The 20,873-nt window shown below is 33.4% G+C and overlaps 1 protein-coding gene across 4 annotated transcripts in view; it reads left to right on the forward strand.

Annotated features, from left to right (window-relative positions):
• Positions 1 to 20,873, forward strand: part of NOVA1 (NOVA alternative splicing regulator 1) — a 150,066-nt gene that overhangs the window by 40,895 nt on the left and 88,298 nt on the right. For 3 of the 4 annotated variants that reach the window (XM_049612967.1, XM_049612966.1, XM_049612968.1), the window contains one exon: positions 8,672 to 8,773. The exons of the other annotated variant lie outside the window; for it this stretch is intronic. The gene's annotated coding sequence lies outside the window, so the exon portion shown is untranslated. The remainder of the gene's footprint in view (positions 1 to 8,671; positions 8,774 to 20,873) is intronic. 4 annotated transcript variants of the gene reach the window in all.

The raw sequence follows: 20,873 nt of genomic DNA on the forward strand, positions 1-20,873 counted from the left end.
CTGCTTAACTGACTGAGCCACCCAGGCACCCCCATATTTTACATTAGAATTCACGCTTTGTGATTTTACAAACATATAGTGACATATATCCATCATTACAGAATCATGTGGAACAATTTCTAAGTATCCCCCCTGTGTTCCACCTGTTCATCTCTCCTTCTGTCCCCATGCATTTCTGTTAGTCACTCATCGTTTTACTATCTTTATGGTTTTGCCTTTTCCAGAATGTCATATATTTGGAATCATAAAGATTGGCTTTTTTCATTTTGCAATATGGGTTTAAGGTTTTTTATGTCTCTTGGTGCCATGATAGCTCATTTCTTTTTATCACTGAATAATATTCTGTAACATGGATATACCACAGTTTGTTAATTCATTCACCTGTTGAAGAACATCTTGGTTGCTTCTAAGTTTTTGCAATTATGAAGAAATCTATAAATATTTATGTGTGGACTTTTGTGTGGACCTGAGTTTTCAACCCCATTTGTGTAAATACTGAGGAGTGTGATTGCTGGATCATGTGGTAAGAGTATATTTTGTTTGAAAGAAATTGCAAACATTTTCAAAAATAGCTGTACCACTTTTCATTCCACCAGCAATGAATAAAAGTTTCTGTTGTTCTGCATCCTAGTTAGCATTTGTCGGTGTTTTGGATTTTAGCCATTATTATAGGTGTGTAGTAGTATCTCACTGATTTTTTAAATTTGTAATTCCCTAATGAAATACTGTTATGAACTGAATTATGTCCCCCACCCAATTTCATATGTTGAAGTCTTGACCCCTAGTACCTCAATATGTGGTTTTATTTGGAGATAGGGTCTTAACAGAATTAATCAAATTAAAGTAAAATTATTAGATTGGGTCCTAATCCATTATGGCTAGTGTCCTTATAAAAAAGGGGAATTTTGGACGCAGTGATATGCATACAGGAAGAATTCCATGGACACATGAAGACTTGTCATCTATAAGCCAAGGAGTGAGGCCTGGAATCTGAATCCTTCCTTCATAGCCCTCAGAAGGAACCAACTCTGCTAACACCTTGATTTTGGACTTCTAGCCTCGAAATTGTGAGAAATTAGTTTCTCTTGCTTAAGCTATCCAGTTTGTGGTACTTTGTTATGGCAGCCCTACCAAGCTAATAAATATATTCAGCATCTTTTCATATGCTTAACGTGCCATCAGCTTATCTTCTTGATGAGGTATGCATCCGATTTTTTGCCCATTTTTTGTTGTTTTCTCACTGGTAGATTTTAAGGTTCTTTATATATTCTTTCTTTGTATATTTGGATATGTGTTTTGCACATTTTTCCCCATCTGTGGCTTGTTTTTCAATTCTTAACAGTGTTTTTTTTTGCAGCGCAGTTTTTAATTTTAATAAATTCTAACTTAGTTTTTTTCTTTGGTGTTGTCTTAAAAGTCACTGTCAGTCCCAAAGTCATTACGATATTCTTCTATGTTATACTTTAGAGGAATGTTGTAGCTTTGTCTTTGATTCATTTTGAGCTAATTTTTGTGAAAGTTTATCTGCATCCAGATTCTTTTTTTTTTGAATGTGTATTCTTTTTTTTCAGCATCCTTTGTTGAAAAAATTATCCTTTCTTCGTTGATTTTTTTCACTGAATTTGCCTCATTGTCAAAGATCAGTTGATTACATTTTTTTGCATTTATATCTGTTCCTTTTCATTGATCGATTTGTCTGTTCTTTCACCAATACCACATTGTCTTGATTACTGTGGATTTATAGTAAGTCTTGAAGTCCTGTAGTATCAGCCTCCAACTGTGTTCTTCTCCTTTAACATTGTGTTGACAATCTGGCTAACATTTATTTTTAAATGTTCGTTAATTTTTGAGAGAGATAGGGCACAAGTGAGAGAGACGGAGGGGGAGGCACAAGTGGAGGAGGGGCATAGAGATAGGGGGACACAGAATCTGAAGCAGAGAATCTGAAGCAGGTTCCAAGCTCTGAGCTGTCAGTGCAGAGCCTGATGCAAGGCTCGAACCCTCAAACCATGAGATCATGACCCAAGCTGAAGACAGACACTTAATCTACTGAGACACCCGGGTGCCCTTAACGTTTTTTGTTTTCTGCTTTTTTATTTTATTTTATTTTTAATTTTTGAGAGAGAGAGAGAGAGCGAGCATGAGCAGGGATGGTGCAGAGAGAGAGGGAGATAGAGAACCCCAAGCAGGCTCTGTGCTGACAGCAAGGAGCCTGGCACAGGTCTTGGTCTTACGAACTATGAGGTGATGACCTGAGCTGGAATCCAGAGTCAGGACCTTAACTGACTGAACCACCCAGGTGCGCCCTCACGAACATTAGTTACTAACAGTGAATTAACATGTGAGTGTGGATGACTTGAGTTTGTATGATTTTCCTTACTTTCCAATTTAATTTGTAACTTACATTATTTATTCTTACAGCCTTTTAAAGAGAGGTTAGAAAAAAAGGTATAATTAGAGAACTCAGTTTTGTAATTTTGACTTATATTTTCTTTTCATTATGTTGTATCTCTGAGAAGGACTAATAAAATATATGTCGAGTATGCATGGTATAATTTAGGATGATGAATGATTATAAAATGAATGGGGACTTTACATAAACTGTTGTAAAATAACATCAATGTAATAGGATCCTGAATTCTCTAAAAATGTGACATTTAAACAGAGATAAGGTTATGCATAATTTAGCCATGTAAAATACTGATACTCCTTAATTTATTTTAAAGGATATATCTGAGTTTTTAGGGAATTCCCATTAAATATTAATTTAAGTATTAAATGACTTGAAAGAGTGTGATTCAGTTTGAGGGAAATTCCTAAGTTACTAACTATGAGAGCGGAATATTCTTTAAAATTGTGTTTTAGATTACTCCATTGTGAATATTGAAAGTGTTCCTTTAGAACAATAAATATTCTAACCTGTCTTTTTTCTTTCTTTTTTGCTTTTTCCTTTGCTAGAGCCTTTTTGTTCTGCAGGCTTTTAAGTTTAGCATCCTATTTAGGAGGTTTTACTTTTTAGCTTGTATACAAGCTATTTGTTAGTTTTTGGAATAAGACCTATATTATTTATAAATGTTCAGAATGTTTCTTTAAGTTTTATATAAGGGAGAAATCTAAGGAATTCCTGACAAAATGTCTGTAGTTATATTATTACCAGTTGTTCTTTAAGAATAAGAAGTAAGACTGATAATGCAGGCATTTAGCCTGACATTCACGTAGTATTTTAGATGGAAAGTCAGAAGCACGTAGTAGCTCTTTGGTGCTAACCATTTCATAATATGGTATGAATCAAGATGAGGAATTAAATGGAGATGCAAATATAGAATGGCTTTTTTTTTTTTCTCCCGTGGCACCTTTGTTTATGATTGGTCAAGTGATTTATTTATTTCTTTAAATATCTCAAGAAAAATAGCTTTTTGGACACTTTAGGAAAAGAGTTTAATCTGACTTTAATCTGGTAAAGTCTGTTTATCTGACCAGTTTGAATTTTTAACCTCATAGCCCAATTTAAAACTCAGCTTTTCCCCTTCTGCTCATTGCCACTTGGCTTTTCTAGGAGATTAGAGTGTGGAAGAGTTGAATCTAGTCATTCAGTCTGTTCAGTCCAGTGAGTGGAGAGTGAGCTGCTTTTTCGTTTTTATTCCTATTTCTCCTCCTGGGTTCTGGTACCTAAAGGAGAGATGGAAAGATCTCCTACTTAAGTAGGAGAACTTTAGTTTTCTTTTTCTCCTCTGCTGAAAACTGACTAGACCTTAATGCTTTCTGTCGGGGAAAGAACAAAAATACTGGCTTTCTGATGCATCACTTACTGTAAAACTTGTTTTGGAGGTGAGATATTTTTGGTGTGTCAAGTTCCATCCAGTTCTGGCTTGTCTTCTACTTTTTTTCAGTTTCTACCTCTCCAGGATACTCACAGCCTCTGGCTGCTGGGATCCCCATTGTCTGGAGGCTCAAGTTCAGCTACTTTCACAGTCAAGACACTCTTTGCCATTACAGTGGTTCTCTTTACCCTGCTTTCCAACTTTGAGTCTTTTTTCCCCTCCCCTCAGATAAGTCTACCAGGATGATAAGCAAGCATACATGCAAGCAGAAGTCCAACTGAAAGATAACTGTCTTCCTTCTTGCCAGTCTTTGGGACCCCCTCATACTGGGTTTAGATTCTTGGACAACAGCACTGTCCAACCACATTAAGTCATTGAAGGAAACTCTCAAGTTGGTTGACTCACTCAAAATGAGACAAAATGGGCAGTTTGGGATAACAAAGAATTGGGGAAGGTAAACATGTTTCAGTTATGAAGGAGTAGTTGGTTTCACGCTTGATCTCTGACTTCTGAATGTTAAATACTTGATTGATGATTTTTTGTTCTTAGTCTTGAGTTCTAATTATCAATCCCACCTCATATTGTTATGTAAATTTTACCATAGTCTCGCTGGTACTGTAGTATCAATGCAGAGTATATGTCTAAACCCCCCCCAGTGGATGCCTGAAACCACAGACAGTAATGAACCCTATGTATAGTGTTTTTTCCTGTACATGCATAGCTATGACAAAGTTTAATTTATAAATTAGACGTGGTAAGAAATTAACAACAATAACTAATAATAAAATTATATACTGTAATAAAGTTATGTGACTGTGGTCTGTCTCTCACAATATTGTACTGTGCTCAGCTGTCTGGTGATGTGAGGTGATAAAGTGCTTCTGTGAATGAGATGAAATAAGGTTAATGACAGGCGTTGTGTTGTAGCATTAGGCTAGTATTAATCTTCTGAGGATACGTTAGAAGGAGGATCATCTGCTTCTAGACAGCATTGACCACAGGTAACTGAAGCTGCAGAAAGCCAAAGTGTGGATAAGGTGATTTCCATTTTTGCTGGCTACGATCAGTTCAACCACAGCAACTAGTATGATCCTTACAAAAGATTAAACAAGTGATATTACTCCGCCAGTCAAAATATTGCAGTGGTTTTCTCTAAGAGTTTTTTTAAAAAAGTCCAAAGTCCTTATTATGGTCTGCAAGTTTCTGTGTGATCTGACACCAGGTTAAAATTTTTATCACTTGCTCCTGTCACAGGACTTTGCTCTTATTGTTCTTTCTGTGTAGTGTTCTTACCCCAGATAGTCTGTGGACTCCTGTCATTTCATTCTTTGTTCATATACTGCTGCTTCCTTTGGTTTTCTCTGACCACTTTGTTAAAATATAAAATAGTATATTTGTTAGTTTGTTCCTATAACTTGCCTTTCTTTTGTTTTATACCTGAGTCATTTCCATACATTTTATTATAATTTAATAGTTTATTATCCGTCTCTCTCATTAGCATGAAATCTTTGAAAGGTCATTGGCTCCTTTGTTCAGTGCTTTACCTAGTGTCTTAAATGGAACCTGACTTGGGGCGCCTGGGTGGCGCAGTCGGTTAAGCGTCCGACTTCAGCCAGGTCACGATCTCGCGGTCCGTGAGTTCGAGCCCCGCGTCAGGCTCTGGGCTGATGGCTCGGAGCCTGGAGCCTGTTTCCGATTCTGTGTCTCCCTCTCTCCCTGCCCCTCCCCCGTTCATGCTCTGTCTCTCTCTGTCCCAAAAATAAATTAAAAAAAAAAAAAAAAAAAAAAAAACGTTAAATGGAACCTGACTCATAGGAAACTTAATTTTTTTTGTTGACTGAATAAATGAAGGAATGCTAGTATCTATACTCAAACTTTAGAAATAGCTTTGACTTATCTCACAATTTTTAGTCTTCTAGCGTTTTTACATAGTAGTATACTTTTGTTTTTTATAGATTTTTTAAAATCCTAATTATATATTCCCAGTGTTCTCATCCCAGTTGAACCATCCACACCTCTAGTTGGTCTTCCATGCTGCTGCTAGAGTGATTTTTGTTAAATGCTTCTCAAGTTGCCACCCTTTGGAATAAAATATTTTAAAATTCCTGAGCCTAATTGGACCTGTGGCTGTTGTCCTTCTCACTGACCTGTGCATGTACTCTATGTTCTACTAATATCCTTTTCATTGCAGTATTCTGAATGCTTTCATATGCTTCTCTCTTACTCCTATACCTTTATGTAAAGGCTTTCCCCTTTTTATCTTACTGCTAGATATTTTATTAGTGTGTGAATACATAAAACGTAACTCCTATCATGAGAAGGCTCTGGAAAAAGTTCTTTACATTTGAAGTGGTTGGGAGCCAAGTGTGTGTGTGTGTGTGTGTGTGTGTGTGTGTGTGTGTGTATACATATATATATATATAAGCAAACCTTTCATTTTCTTCGCTGGGTACCTTTAATACATGGTGAGAGTTCATTTGTCATTTTTGATGAGTATTTAAAAAGTTGCTACAGTCTTGAAGAGCACCATAAACACTCTTTTGTAATGTTCTTTGTAATGTGGAATTTATTTCAAAGGTATGGCTAATCTACAGATGTTGTAACTCACAGATTATTTTTAAAGGCTGTGCATGTATGAATGTATATTGAATCATTACCTTCAGCAAGACAAACTGAAAGGAATAGGGAAAATAATTTACGAAATTAAGAGTATTGCTTGTAGTATAACCTTTTCAGAAAATATGGTCCCTTGATCGGTTCTTCAAATTTAGATTTTTTTTGTTTGTATATTATTATGTGTGTGAATTAAAGGAGGGACTGATAAAGGAAATGAAATTATTTTATATAGGCAATTGAAGCTCTAAATATTTTCCATATCTGAGCCTGTTCAAAATAAGTACAGTGTCATAGAAGGGATCAGTGTGGCCTTTTGGGAAATGTAGACTATAGGAGTACATAGCAGTGTCTCAAAACTTGTATGTAGCAACTTTGCATCTAAAATAGTATAGAAATGTATAGTTTGCGATGTTGGTCTCTTTCAGAAGATACAGCTAAATAAAAGTAGAAAAGACTTAGCTAAATAAAACTAATAAGAAGTTATGTAGCAATAAACAAAGATGAGACCCTATAAGGAAGTTCTGGTTGTTTGATATAGCTTTTTTGAACAATTATTGCTATTACTGATAATTTTAGGTCAGGTATTGTACCATGTGTTTATGTGAATTATTTCATTTGGTTATTGGAACATCCCTGTGTCTGTTTTTCAGTAAAAAAAAAAAAAAAAAAAAAAAAAGGAACAGCTGTTCAGAGTTAGACATTTAATTTAAGTGATTACTTCCACCTACTCAATTGGGTATCTTCAAACCACTTATCAGTAGTTCCTTAAATTTTGGAGGGGGAGTCACAGAACCTTTTGAGAACCTCACAAAAGCTTACGGCCTGTTCGCCCTAGACAAATGTGCTTGTGGTCCCCTATAATAGGTCTTTATTTTTAGCATGCAATTTTGCAGAATTTCTAGATTACCTAAGTCACATACATGGACCCCACAATGTAATCTCTGATCTGTGTCTTCTTTTAATAAAGAAACTGATAAACTCTGTATTTTTTTCTTCCTCTACTACCTTTTATCACTTTAGGAAGGTAATATTTGTTTGCACTATGCCTTATTCTAGAAAGAATTTGAAGAAGCTGAAAGGAAATTATCAACTATCTCTAACTTTACTAGGTATATACCAAAATAAATACATAAATGCTGTTATGGCAAGTGAGATTCAGAAGTTCGATGGATGGGACACTTTTTAATGGTCACATTTGTTGGACTTTGCTTCAGAGCACCCTCATTCTGTTTCATGACTGTATGTGCGTATTTTGAAGTAATGTGAACTGTTACTTCTTCAGGGTAAACAGAGTAGCTCTGCCTAGAGATAAAAAATTAGAAAGGTAGTGCCTTCCAGCTTCATGATTGATTCGGTGATATTTCTCAGAGAATAATCTTTTCTTGATGTTGTAATTCCATCAAATATAAATTACATAGAAAGGGTGTTGTAGTAAAAGTAGGATGGTAATAGTTTTCCTTATTAATGAACTAAAGTTATTGTACACTTAGTTACTAACTCATTGATATGTGGGCTAAGGATGAAGACTGTATTTAGATTATAACTCTTTGAGACTTTGGAGAAGAAAAGTTGTTATTTTACATGAGATCACTTTTAAAGGTCCATTATATGAAAAATAATTTAACCATTGGTAATTGTTGAGGACTAGTTATTTCACAACATTGGTTTTTAAATATAAAGTAATTTAGAATTTCAGAACGGGTTTCCTTACTTTTAAATATATTTTCATGTCACTGATGCTTCAATTCTGATATCTCACCTCTTTTGTTTTTCCCCCCTTGAATTGTCATCTAAAGTAAAAGCATTAAATTAGCTAAACATAATGAAGTATCTTACTGTATATATTTGCTTGGTTTTAGGTAAATTACTATAAAAGTAATGTTATAAAACTGTATACAGTGTTTGGGTTTAATTTTTCTACGTATGTGTTTTAACATTGACTTACAGTTATGTTGTGTGAATAATTGTATTTCTACTTTTTCCTTCAATCATTCTTAACATCGAATTTTTAAATGAACGGTAGCCCATCTGTGTAGGGCTCTTGTGACTGAATGATGTATTTTGTTTTGCTGTGGCACAGTTTTTAGACAGCCACTTTTGTTGTTAAATATTTTCATTTTCTATAGTACTTTTCATCCCTGTATATATGTACAGGAGTCACTTCACCCACCACCGAATTGCAGCCACTTCTGAGGTGGAACGCAGCAACTGTTTAACAGCGCACTTTCCCCTAGGTGCTGACAGCTGCAGAAGAAATTGTACATGGTCCTGTACAGAAGGTATTTCTCCACTGTGCCATCTGCAGAGTGAAACTGACTAGGAGTACTACATAGACTGTAAGTTTCTTGTGTACCCGTCCTAGACTGGAAAACCCAATAAGAGAGAATAACAAATAACTGGGAAGCATCATTTAAAAATGTATTGAGGTCAGTTAAACTTAGTGCTGCTCTCCCTGGCTCTAAATTTTATTTTAACGTCATCTAATTTGTGATTGGTACTGAATTGAATAACAAACAAATAGATGCACTCCTTGGCAATTATTTTATTCTAAAAGCATATGAAACTAAAGTGCTTTCATAAATACTTCACTTTTAATGAAGCTTAAAAGAATCAATTTGTTTTTAAATATTTTCAAATAACCAAACCAATATTATATAAGATCTTAGAACTGTATTCTTAAAGTAGCAAATCAACTTAAAATTCAACAGGAACATCCTAATTAGCTTTCCTTATAGTGTTTTATGTTTTAGTTGTAATACTTTCATTCTTGTGGTGAAAGCTTTGCAACAAAGCCAGTTTATAATGAACCTAGTTTTGATTTTTTGTTTTAGAAGCTTTGAGTTTGATTTTTTTTTTTTTTTAGTGTATTGAAACAAAGCTTGGGAGAGAAGAAACAGTAAATATTTGAAATTTCACTTAATGTATTTTAGTCTTTCTCTTCCATTTCATTATTTAATGATTTTCTTTTTCCTTTTGTAAAAGCTGTTTACCAGAGTGCTATCTTTAATAATAGTTTGGTATGTTTATGCCTTATAGGATAGGAAAATAACGTTAGAAGCTCCTGTGTCTATTGTTAAACAATATGATATGGATTGTTATATTTCATTGTTTTGCAAAATTTCTAGTCAATAATATGACTTACTATCTATTTTTGTGTGTGTGTGCATCTGTAGACATTTCTCTGGTGAGAAATTAGGATCTCTTAGTCTTCACAGAGTCTTAATTTTATGAAATATAGTGTCATTTGTTTTAGGTAACTTTAACTTACATCATAATTTAAATGATGTTTGTGTACATCTCTATGCCTATAGATTCTCAATGAAAGCAGATAAAAGCCTCTCTGGGCCACAGTTTACTTACTTGTAAAATGAGGTGGGTGGAAGAAATTATTTCTACAGACCCTTTATTTATGTGTTTTCTGTTTAACTCAGGGGTAGAATTCTATGTATATAGAATGTACCTTACATTGTGTAACCAAGATATTTTGGTGCAAGTGACTTTGTTCTAGTTAGAATATTATTTGTGTTAATTAAATGCCGAGTGATGGTATTTTAGAGTCAAAAGAAGAGGTCTGATTTCCAACAAAGATTTTTAACTGTCTCTAATTGTTAGTGGAATTACCTCGCTGTTTTGAAATAAACTTTTTTGAGAATAAATAAAATTCTCAACAACCTGTTCATCATAGAGGCATCTGGTAAATTTTTTAAAAACTAAGCTTTACATTCACAGTGGAATGCAGTTAAATATTACCAAAAACTAACTTTTTAATGAGATTTTCCCTCTTACTTAGACTTAATACTTCTTTCAGCAGTCAAAGCACTAAAGAAGTAAACATTCATATTTTAAAGAATATAGTTTAGACATAATATAATGTACTTATGTATCTTTAGCAAGAAGGTATTTTATCAGTATATGTAATATTTGATTTGCTAGAATTGGTTCTTTTGAATTTTCTACAAACAGTGTAATTGTAAGTATTGCTTCATCTCATTTATCTTAATAACTGAAGTTAATATATTTGACAGAATAGACCATATGCTTTATATACTGTTTTGGTGAAAAGTGCAAACTATACCTGTTGTGCATATCTGAGTATATAATTTTCAATTATACAGAGTTGTTATATATTAGACCTTCTGTGGATGATGTAAGTTTAGCAACTTAATAGATTCAGTTTTTAGCCAAATGAATCTTATACTTTAAAATACTTCAACGTATGTTATTTGGAAAAGGGAATTAGATGGAAACTTTCATTTTTATTGAATATACTTATGTATTCTATGAATTTTATGAACATGTACTACTTGTATAATCAAAAATAAAGGAAAATATTGGCATTTCAGTTAAAATGTATATTTGGAGCATTTGTTTAGTTTATTTAGAAATCACCTTCATTGCGTAAAGTATCTTATAGATACTTATTATCTCTGTTTGAATGTTTGTTTCTCAAAGGGAAGGGTTTTCATATTATTCTGCAGGACCAGCATTGTGGTTGGGCTTATTATATAATTTATATTCATATAATAGTTTTTGAATTCAGAAGTAAATACTAGATCAAGATTAACTAAATCTTAAAGAAACCTGTATTTTTTCCATCTTCCCCCATTATAATCTTCTGTTTGAAATAGAAAAATGAGAGAAGTATGTAGATAAAATGAATTTTTAATACTTAATAATATGTACTTAGACTTATGGCAATAATGTTCTCTGACAACATATAGCTTTCAGTTGGAAGCTTTAAAAAGAAATACAGCACCAGCTGAAGAAATAGTGAAATTGATGAGAAAATAAAATGCAAGGAAATGTACTTTTGGTGTAGATTTTACTTAATTTAAACTAATTTTAAAGAACATTTTCATATAGAGTTTCAATCCATATTTTAAAATTCTCATATGCTCTCCTCAGTTTTACAAAATAACATCCTCTGTCTTTTCAATTAAAGGCATATTTTTATATTCATCCCAGATGTCTAAAAAACTATTTGTCTCATCAAATTTGTTTGAACAGAATCTTGTCATGTAATAGGAAAATGAAACACTTTCAGATGTTTCATTGTGAATAATGAGGAAATGATTTTGTAATTTCACATTAGGTGGACAATTCTTTTTATACTAAATGGTTAATATTTGAGTTTATTTAATAAACTTTAGTATTCAGACATTATCTTCTGTCATCCGAAATACAATTTATATCCATTGAATAATATTTGCAGTTTGAATTTATATAGAAACAAATGTGAGGAATTTTTTTTTTCAAAGAACCTCACACCAGTTATATGAAGTTAAAATACTCATATAATTACCTCAGTCTTTGATATTCATGTGTTACGTATCAGTTAAGTCCAGCCACTTTTTATGAATTTTGCAGATATTTCTCATGTACATTTAATTAGTTGAAAAATTTAAAAGTCTAAATTTGTATAAAGAACTATGCCGCAAATCTCTTTAATAGTAAGTTAACATACCTTTATTACCTAAAATTTGCTTAATCCCTGAAATTTCTATGTGTCATAGGTAAAGTGTTTTACATAGGTAAAAGTGTTTGTGTGTGTGTGTGTGTGTGTGTGTGTGTGTACGCGCGTTCAAGTGCACGCATGTGATATACTTTATGAAGCATGGCCTGGAATCCTGACTGCCACTTTGTAGCTATTTAAATAAAGTATAAATTGTTTAATAACTGTAAGTTTTTTTTTTAATCTGTTAATAGGAAATCATTACACCTACCTCACAGGGTTGTTGTGAGGAAAAACAGTAAAACATATGTGAAAGTGCTTTGCATATGCTGGATAGGCAGTATATAAAAAATGAGTGTTAGTAGAACTTCAGTGGACCTCATTTTTATCTTATGATAAAATCTATATTCTGTGCATGTGATCTGACTCCCTCTTTATGTCCTCAACCTCATTTCTTTCCTTGCAGACTGCATATATTGATTAATTGATGCCAAGTGCTTTGCAGTTCTTAGAATATGTCATGCCTTCTTTGGGTCTTTGTGTGCTTGCAACATTCTTTCCAACTACTCACACACCCCTTTTCCCCAGACCGCTATCATCTGTGTAACTCAACCTCATTCTTCAGGTCTTCCTTTACAGATTTCTCCTTAACTAAGATATTTCCTACTCATCCTTAACCTCTTATACTCCTGTTAGATGACCCTTGTATATATATGGTCCTCTGGGCTTTGCTCGTTCCTATGTTAGCAGTTAGCTCATGTATTATTACTGCCTTTGTGCTTGTCTGTTTCCTCTGTAAACTCGTTGAGAGTGGAGTCTGCCTTTAACTTCTTTAACTCAGTACTTAAGAGTTTCTGCAACTCAGGAAACAGTGAGCATTTTATAAATAGATGTAAGTTCTCCCTAAACAAATTCATAACACATGATTCATACTCCTTAAAAAAATGTTTAATTCTGTATTTATAGGATAGATTTTAAGCTCCATAATAAACAGATCAAAATTACGGCATTTTTATAATTGACTACTTTACTCACCATTTGTCACTCTTAATGGATTTATTAAGAGGTGAACTCACCAGGGTGCAAGTGGAAAGTTACTTTATTCTTTCCTGTCATGGCACCTGAAATCCCACCTTGAATATTTTCTTTTCTGCTTCTCGATACATGCTTTTCAAGTGTCCATCTCTTCTCTGCTCTTGTTCTTCTTCCTCTTGCTCTTTTCTTTCTCTTGTTCTTTTCATTCTCTCTTCAATACTTTCTTTGCTTACTCCCTGGCATTTGAAAATATACTAACTTTTCAGATAACTTTTTTTTTAAAAAGAAGGCTATGAAATTAAAATTCCAAATTCTCATCCAATGTGAAAATTTTCGCTTATGTCAGCTTTGTTTAAAGAAGGCTTGGGGTGCCGGGGTCAGTTGGTTTAGCTTTTGACTCTTGATTTCTGCTTGGGTCATGATCTCACAGTCATGAGATAGAGACCTGCATTGGGCTCTGTGCTGACCATGGAGCCTGCTTGGGATTCTCTCTGCCTCTCTGTCTGCCCTTCCCCCATTCATGTTCTCTTTAACACACTCACTCTCTGTCAAAATAAATAAGCATTTAAAAGAATTTTTAAAGATTAAAAAGGAATAAAGAAGGCCTACAAACCTGAGTAGAGACATGTCAACTAGTGGACATTTGTATTAATTTCATTTTGCCTTAGTTTTTCTCCCAGCTTCTCATGCTGCTCCTGGTGGGTCTTCCAAAGTTTAATGTTAGAAATGAAGAACTAATTGGCAATAAAGGCATGTTGGAAGTTTAACTTTTTTGCTTTCCTGGATTTATCAGACTCCCACTGTTGGGGGACACCCCAGTTGTAATTCCTTGATACAGTTGAGACTTCCTTTGTTGGTCTTCTTTTGACTACTATCCTTAGTTTCTGACTTTCTAGTCTATGTTGAACCTCTTTATTCTGGGGTTATCTTGTTCCCTTTGCAGTCCTCTGTGTAGAATTCCTTTAAAAATGGCTCAACGCCAATTCCTTTCCCAGGAGTCCTTGGAAAATGTCCCATTGGAAAATGTAATTCTTTACTTCAAACTCTCAAATTGGCTATTTCTAAGGTAGTAGCCCCAGACTAAGGGCATCTTAACCTCTTGCCTTTAGATGTTTTTAGGCCTAGGTCCAGTTCCTGTATCATTCGTTTAATGCCCTGTATCCTAAGGGACATAGGCCAAACTATGAGTGGGTCGCTGTTCTATTTCTTCCTCAAACAATGTAAGCTCCTCTCCTCCAGTATATACTTATATTTTTTATATGAGTGATGGATTAAACAATGCCTGAGCAATTTTTGGCCACATTTTTCCAAATGTTGCATAGATGAGCTGTTACCTCAGGTATAGTACGTAGAACCTTTTGTTGTCAGCTTTGGTTCCTATCTGAAACTGAGAAAACAAGAAAATGGCCATAATGGTCAGCTTGCATTTCTAGAAATTTCTGTGAACATTCATCCATTTCTATATTTCTGTGCCTTGTGTTAGGTTATACTGTGAGTTTGTAATGTCCTTCCTACTTTTTCCTCCTGGTGGAATCCTTCCCAGTCTTTGATGACCAATTTAGGGGAAATCTCTGTTGGTGCCTGCAGTTAGAATAACTTCTGTCTACTGTGTTCTCACAAATACTTTGTGTGAAGTGTTATTGTATTACTTATAAATTTGTCTGACTAGATTGAGAGCATTTTTTAGATAGCCACTGACTTATTGGTGAACCCCTTGCCACTTGGTCTCTATTATGTGTTTCATATATTATTTGGTAAATTAATCTCTTCTGAACACTGAGATTAAACTTTGTAAAATTATTGTTAAGTAATTAATATTTACATTCTTATTTATTTCTGTCCATATTTCAAAAAATATTTGAGGCGGTAAGGATTATATTTTATGCCTTTGATTTTTGTCTCCCAGTGTTATTGCTCTTTGTCTGTTCTTAGGCACATTCATTCTTTCAGTTCTGGTTTTCATTCAGTTTTCTCCATTTCTCCCTGCATTCCTAATATTTCTTCCTTGTTTTGTTTTTCTTCCTTATTTTATTCCAGTTTTCCAATTGACGGATTTAACTATGAGAAGTAAAGATAACCAGGTATTCCAAGCAGGTTCAGGCTGAAAGTTTAAAAAAAAAAAAAGTAAATATGACAGATCTCCAGACTAGTTGAATTTCAAGCAGTATAGATGCCAGAAATTGTAATTTATGTGATTATTTGTCTGCAGTCATATTGCTTATACCAATAGATTTTTGTGTGTTTTCATAAGAAGGAATAAACTATAAAAGATGGCCAAGTGATTGATTTTCAATTTTAGATATCAAGAAACACTGTTTATTTCTATTCATTATCCCACTTTCTAATCACTACAGTTATTCAAATATCTATTTACCTTACAAAATTAGTAAAATTAATTGTTGAATTTTTTACTTAGTTTAAGGTGAATATTACTCTATGATTAAAGTTTGATATTAAGAAGAACAAAATTCCATTTTTCTAAGTTTTTGTGAACATATTGACAAAGCTAAAATTCAGGAGAGTTTTTAGGAAACATCTCGTATGGATCAGTTATCAAATAGGAAAATTAATGCTAAAACATATAGTTTTTCTAACTATACCATCTGAAATGTACTTCTCTTTTAAATATTCATTATTCTGTTTTCTTTTCCTTTTAATGGCTATTTCTGGTTTTCAGGTGTGGTTTTGTATAGGACTTTAAGAAACCCTCTTTTGGTGGGTCAAGTAAAATGTTAAAAAAGTAAATATTATAAACATTAAAATTCATTAAAACCTAGTTCTTTATTTTATATGTAAGCCTATGTAATGTCCTAGGCAAAATACCTTACTTATATTATAGATATACATGCACATAATAAGGAAATTGGCCATTAATTGATATTTCTTTTTTATGCTTGTTTCTGAAATGCTAGCTCCACGTTTTCCCCTTTGCTGCAGGCTATGACAAAATTCAGCATGTCTAAAACCAAAGTAGATATTTAGTTCTCTATTCTCATTCTGCCTTCCAAGTCAATCATTCTTGCTTATGACTTCAGTATATACCTTGCGACCGAGAGTCACAATAATACCATTCTCTCCTCTCCTTTGACTTGAATGTCATCCTATTTATTTTCACATCTTAATTATTTTGCTTTTGAGATGTATCTTGAATCAGTAAGCTCCATTCTATATCCATTGATAAACTCTAGCTCATTATTTTATCACTTGCCAAGATTCATGTACTAGATTTGTCTTTCTGTTTATATTACATTTTTCTTGAGGATGGGAACCACATTATATTCACCTTGGTACTTTCCATGGAGAATAGTCTCAGTAAATCCTTTCTAAGCTTACTCAGCTAATTGTGAAGTTAATTCTTTGTATTGAAGCCTTAAAAATATTGAATGGGTTGCTAAAACACAGACCAGTGCCACAGTTAAAATGAATCACGCATTGTTCCAACTTGATGATACTCCTATTAGTGTTAACACTACCAGAAAAGTGCTTTAAGTGAATTCTGAATAATCTCTTAAGAACCCTTGGCTTTGTACTAATTATATTAAAACAGATTTTCTTGCCAATATGCTAGTATATATGCTGGTGTGTAGGCTCTTGCTATAACTATCCCATTAAAAAAATACATATAGTTATATGCCATCTTGAAAATGTAGCAGAAGTCTTGGTTACTTCTCTTTTTATATTAGTCCCTTTCTAGATCTTTCAGAGATAAATAATACAAATGGGAAGCGAGCTTCTTTGGAAATCTTGGAAAAGTCTTCACCCCAACTACCAGTCCCACTGTGGATCTCGATTTATCCTAGTAAGGGGTTACAGTGGCCTCCTAAGAGGAGTAACTTTACTACAGCCTATATTAGTGCTTCCTGTGCTGGAACTTACAGAAAACTTATTTTCCCTTTTGCTTCTTCTCATTGTAATCTTTGAAAATAATCACTGGTTTCTGGTAATTTACATTATGAAGATGCTCTCATTTCAGACTTGATAAAATATGAATATTTGCTTTTCTGATCTTTTAGAGTGTTTTGTAAAATTATTTGAATGAGTGTTAGTATTTATATAGAAATAAGATGACCTTTTAAATGTTTTTGAAAAATATTATTTTCAGTTTATAATTTTATTTTGATCAGTATGGTCTGATATTTTCTTTATTCCTCTCCTGTTTCTTTTAATATGTACTTAGTATGTATACATCTTTATCCAGATCTTTCATTATACACATACAAATGTGTACATAAGAACTTTTAATTTTGTAGTCATCTTTTTATATTCTCATATCTCAGTTATTTCTTTGAAATGATAAGTTTTCAAATTAGTTTAATTTTGTTTTTGCTATATAAAAATACATTTTGAAACCTGTATAGGTTTTTTTATCTATTTTCCAGATTTATATAAACTTAACCATATGTTGCTTTTATACCCTAGACATTATATGATATTTATGCTTTACATGTCACTTAGTACATTAAATATAATTAACATTCTTTTGTATAATATTTAATTATTTTTACTCTTCCATTTATTCAATCAATTTTTAGTGATACAATGTTCTACGCACTGTCTTACATGGTGGGAATGCAGAAAGTCTTGGCTCTTACGGAGCTTTTATTCTTGTTGGTGAAGAGGGAGAGAAACATATAACACTAAATAAATAAGCATAATTTTTTATTTTATTTATTTATTTATTTATTTATTTATTTAAATGTTTATTTATTTTAGATAGAGACAGAGAGACAGAGCACGAGCAGGGGGGGAGGGGCAGAGAGAGAGGGAGATGCAGAATCCGAAGCAGGCTCCAGGCTCTGAGGTGTCAGCACATACCCTGACACGGGGCTGGAATTCATGAACCATGAGATCGTGACCTGAGCCAAAGTCCGATGTTTAACTGACTGAGCCACCCAGGTGCCCCTAAAAACACGTAATTTTAGATACGCATAAATACCATGAAGGAAAGGGGTACTTGGGTGGCTCAATCAGTTAAGCATCTAACTCTTTGTTTGGCCTCAGGTCATGATTTCATGGTTTATGAGTTCAAGCTCCACATCTGGCTCTGTGTTGACAGCGTGAAGCCTGCTTGGGATTCTCTCTCTTTCTCTCTGCCCCTCCCCTGCTCACATGCACTCTCTCTCTCTCTCTCTAAATAAATAAATAGATGAATAAATAAACTTAAAAAAATATTATGAAGGAAATAAATGCATGTGATAAAAAAAAATATTGAGGAGGAGTATACTTTAGCTAGGATATCAAAAGGAAACCTCAAAGACAGGACATTTGAGTTGAGCTCTAAATAATTAGGAGGAAGAAAATCACATTCCGGTTGTCAGGAATAGCAAGGACAAAGTTTTTGGATATGAATGAGTTTGGCATGTTGAAAAACAGAAAGAAATGTTGTGTGTTGAACATTGTTAGAAGAGAGAGTGTGGCAGGAGGTGAGGTCTTTGAAATAATGCAGGCCAGATCAAATGGGTCATAGTAAGAAGTTGCAATTACAGTATAGTTACAATGTGAAGACATTGGGTATTTGAGTTTTATGATGATTAGCACTGAGGACATTACTCTTGCTGTGTGGAAGATAAACAGGGAAAAGGAGTGAGGGTCTAGGAGAGGTAATTATTAGGAAGTTCTTGCAGTAGTTCAAGAAGTTATGGTGTCTAGGATTAGAGTTTTTGGCAGTAGAAATAATGAGAGGTGATTTATTTTAGAGGAGCACTGATAGAATTTGTGAATGGATTAGAAAGGGTATTGTCAACAGTATCAGACATAAGTAAACATGAAGTAGTTCTTGAAAATATCATTCAATGGACTTGGACTTTTCTGTGGTAAAAATGTACCATAATTTATTTAAATTACACTCTATTTTTATTTTTTCCTTAGTATAAATAACATTAACCTTTCATCATTTTCTTACCTCACTGTCATTGTATATAAATAATGATTTGTGATGGCTTGCCAATTTGAATGGTAGAAAATTATATCTTACTCACTAGACTAAAATTTTAATGTGTATATTGACAGGTTGTAGTTTTTCAATTGTGAATTATTTCTGGCCTTGTTTATTTTGAGATGTTATTTTCCTTATTGATTTGAAAGGCCACATTAGTTATAGAGAGCTAAACATCCCCAAATTATTTGGTTTTGAGATTTTTTTTTTATTCTTATATTAGTCTCCTCCATGCCCTTTATGTCCTAGACACTTCAGCTATTTCTAACCTCTTTCTTGCCTCATGGAATTGGCACTTGCGATTCTCCATTTTTTGGATCCCTCTTCAGCCAGTCTTCAATGGTGGGCTGTGTTTCAGCTCAAATATTACCTCCTTAGAAGAGCTGTTCCCAGCTTCCTACCATAAGATTCCTTCTCATGCCTTTCACATCCTGTCACGTTATTGCCTGTGTTCCCCCCACCCCTACCCGCACCCCGCCCCCGCCAGGCTTTTAAAGTCATCCTGGCGCTTATCACAGTCTGGAGTTACTCATTGCTTACTTATTACTTGTTCTTTCCAATGAGAATGAAAGAACCATGAGGGTAGGTGTCTACTCTGAATTTGTTTACTCTTGGACCTCTCAGGCTAGAATATTGTTGGGCATTACCACACAATATATGTTATAGGGTGAATAATATAGGAATATTAGCTGTTTGTGCCATATGCTTGTGTTTTTCCCCTTTTGTCAATTGCCTTCATTCTGATTCCTGTACTTTTTACATGAAGAATTTTCTGTTCTCATAGAGTCAAATCCATGAAGTGTTTTTATATATTACCTTTTCATTACTTTTAGAAGGAAAAGAAAAACTTTCTCAACTGGAGATATTCCATTTTCCTGTGTTCTAATTAAAATGTTTCTGAATATAAAGTTACTTATTTTCAAGAACTAGAGAAGTTATTGAAGGTAAAAATAGCTCTTATAAATATGTTTCTGTGCTTTCATCTAATCTTACTGCACATTTATTTATAAAATAGAGATTATACTGTATATAGAGCTTTTCATCTTTTTTCACTTAATATTGTACCTTGTGCATTATTTAGATGATATATATTCTTCATTCTTCACAAGTGTAGTTCTTTTAAGGTCTTAAAAAGATTAAGGTTTGCAGAATATTCCACCTTAGGTATTTGTTATAATATATTTAGTCTCTTATTACATACTTGTTTCAGTCTTTTTTGCTATAAATAACAGTGCATAGTACTGTATTTAAGTTTTTGTGTTCACTTATGATTATTCTCTTATAAATTACAAAGCATAGAATAATGGATTTACTGAGTCATAGGAGACATGCAGTATTATAAAATGTTTATAGATTCAGTGCCAAACTATACTTCAAAAGTTTTTTTTATATACTTCAGAAAGATTTAAGTAAGTTTACACTCCTAGTAGTAGTAGTAGTGGTGGTGGTGGTGGTGGTGTGTGTCTGTGTGTATTTCTCAACAGATTTTCTGATTCCCAATAATTATGTGCATTTAAAATCTTGGCCCATTTCTCCCAATCTGCATCTCCCCCACTATCAAAAAATTATGTAAAACAATTATGGTGTTTTTCACCTACAAAATTAAGTATTTTTTATATAGTCAGCTCTATGATATTTTCCATTTTCCTTTCATGTCTGTGCTGAAAATAACTTTCTTCGTTCTGAGGTTAAATATATGCTTACTTATGGTTTGATCTAGTTTTTTACTTTGCAGTTCTCTAATTTATGTAGAATTTATTTTAAGATATTTCAGAAGAAAAGTTCTCACTGTATTTTCTCTAAGTAGTAATCCAGTTATGCTAGATATATAATTTTTAAGTAATCACCATTTACTGTTTTCATGCTAAATTTTTATGTATTCCTGGGATTTGGGGAGAAGGGTTGTTTATTCTGGGTCTTTTGTTGTACTAATTTGATGTTATTCATTATTGTTTCATAGTATCTTTTTGTTTTGAGTTATCCACTACGGTAATAATTCCCTAATTTTATTACC

This window comes from Panthera uncia (assembly GCF_023721935.1).
Source record: "Panthera uncia isolate 11264 chromosome B3 unlocalized genomic scaffold, Puncia_PCG_1.0 HiC_scaffold_1, whole genome shotgun sequence".
Classification (NCBI taxonomy): Eukaryota; Metazoa; Chordata; class Mammalia; order Carnivora; family Felidae; genus Panthera; species Panthera uncia.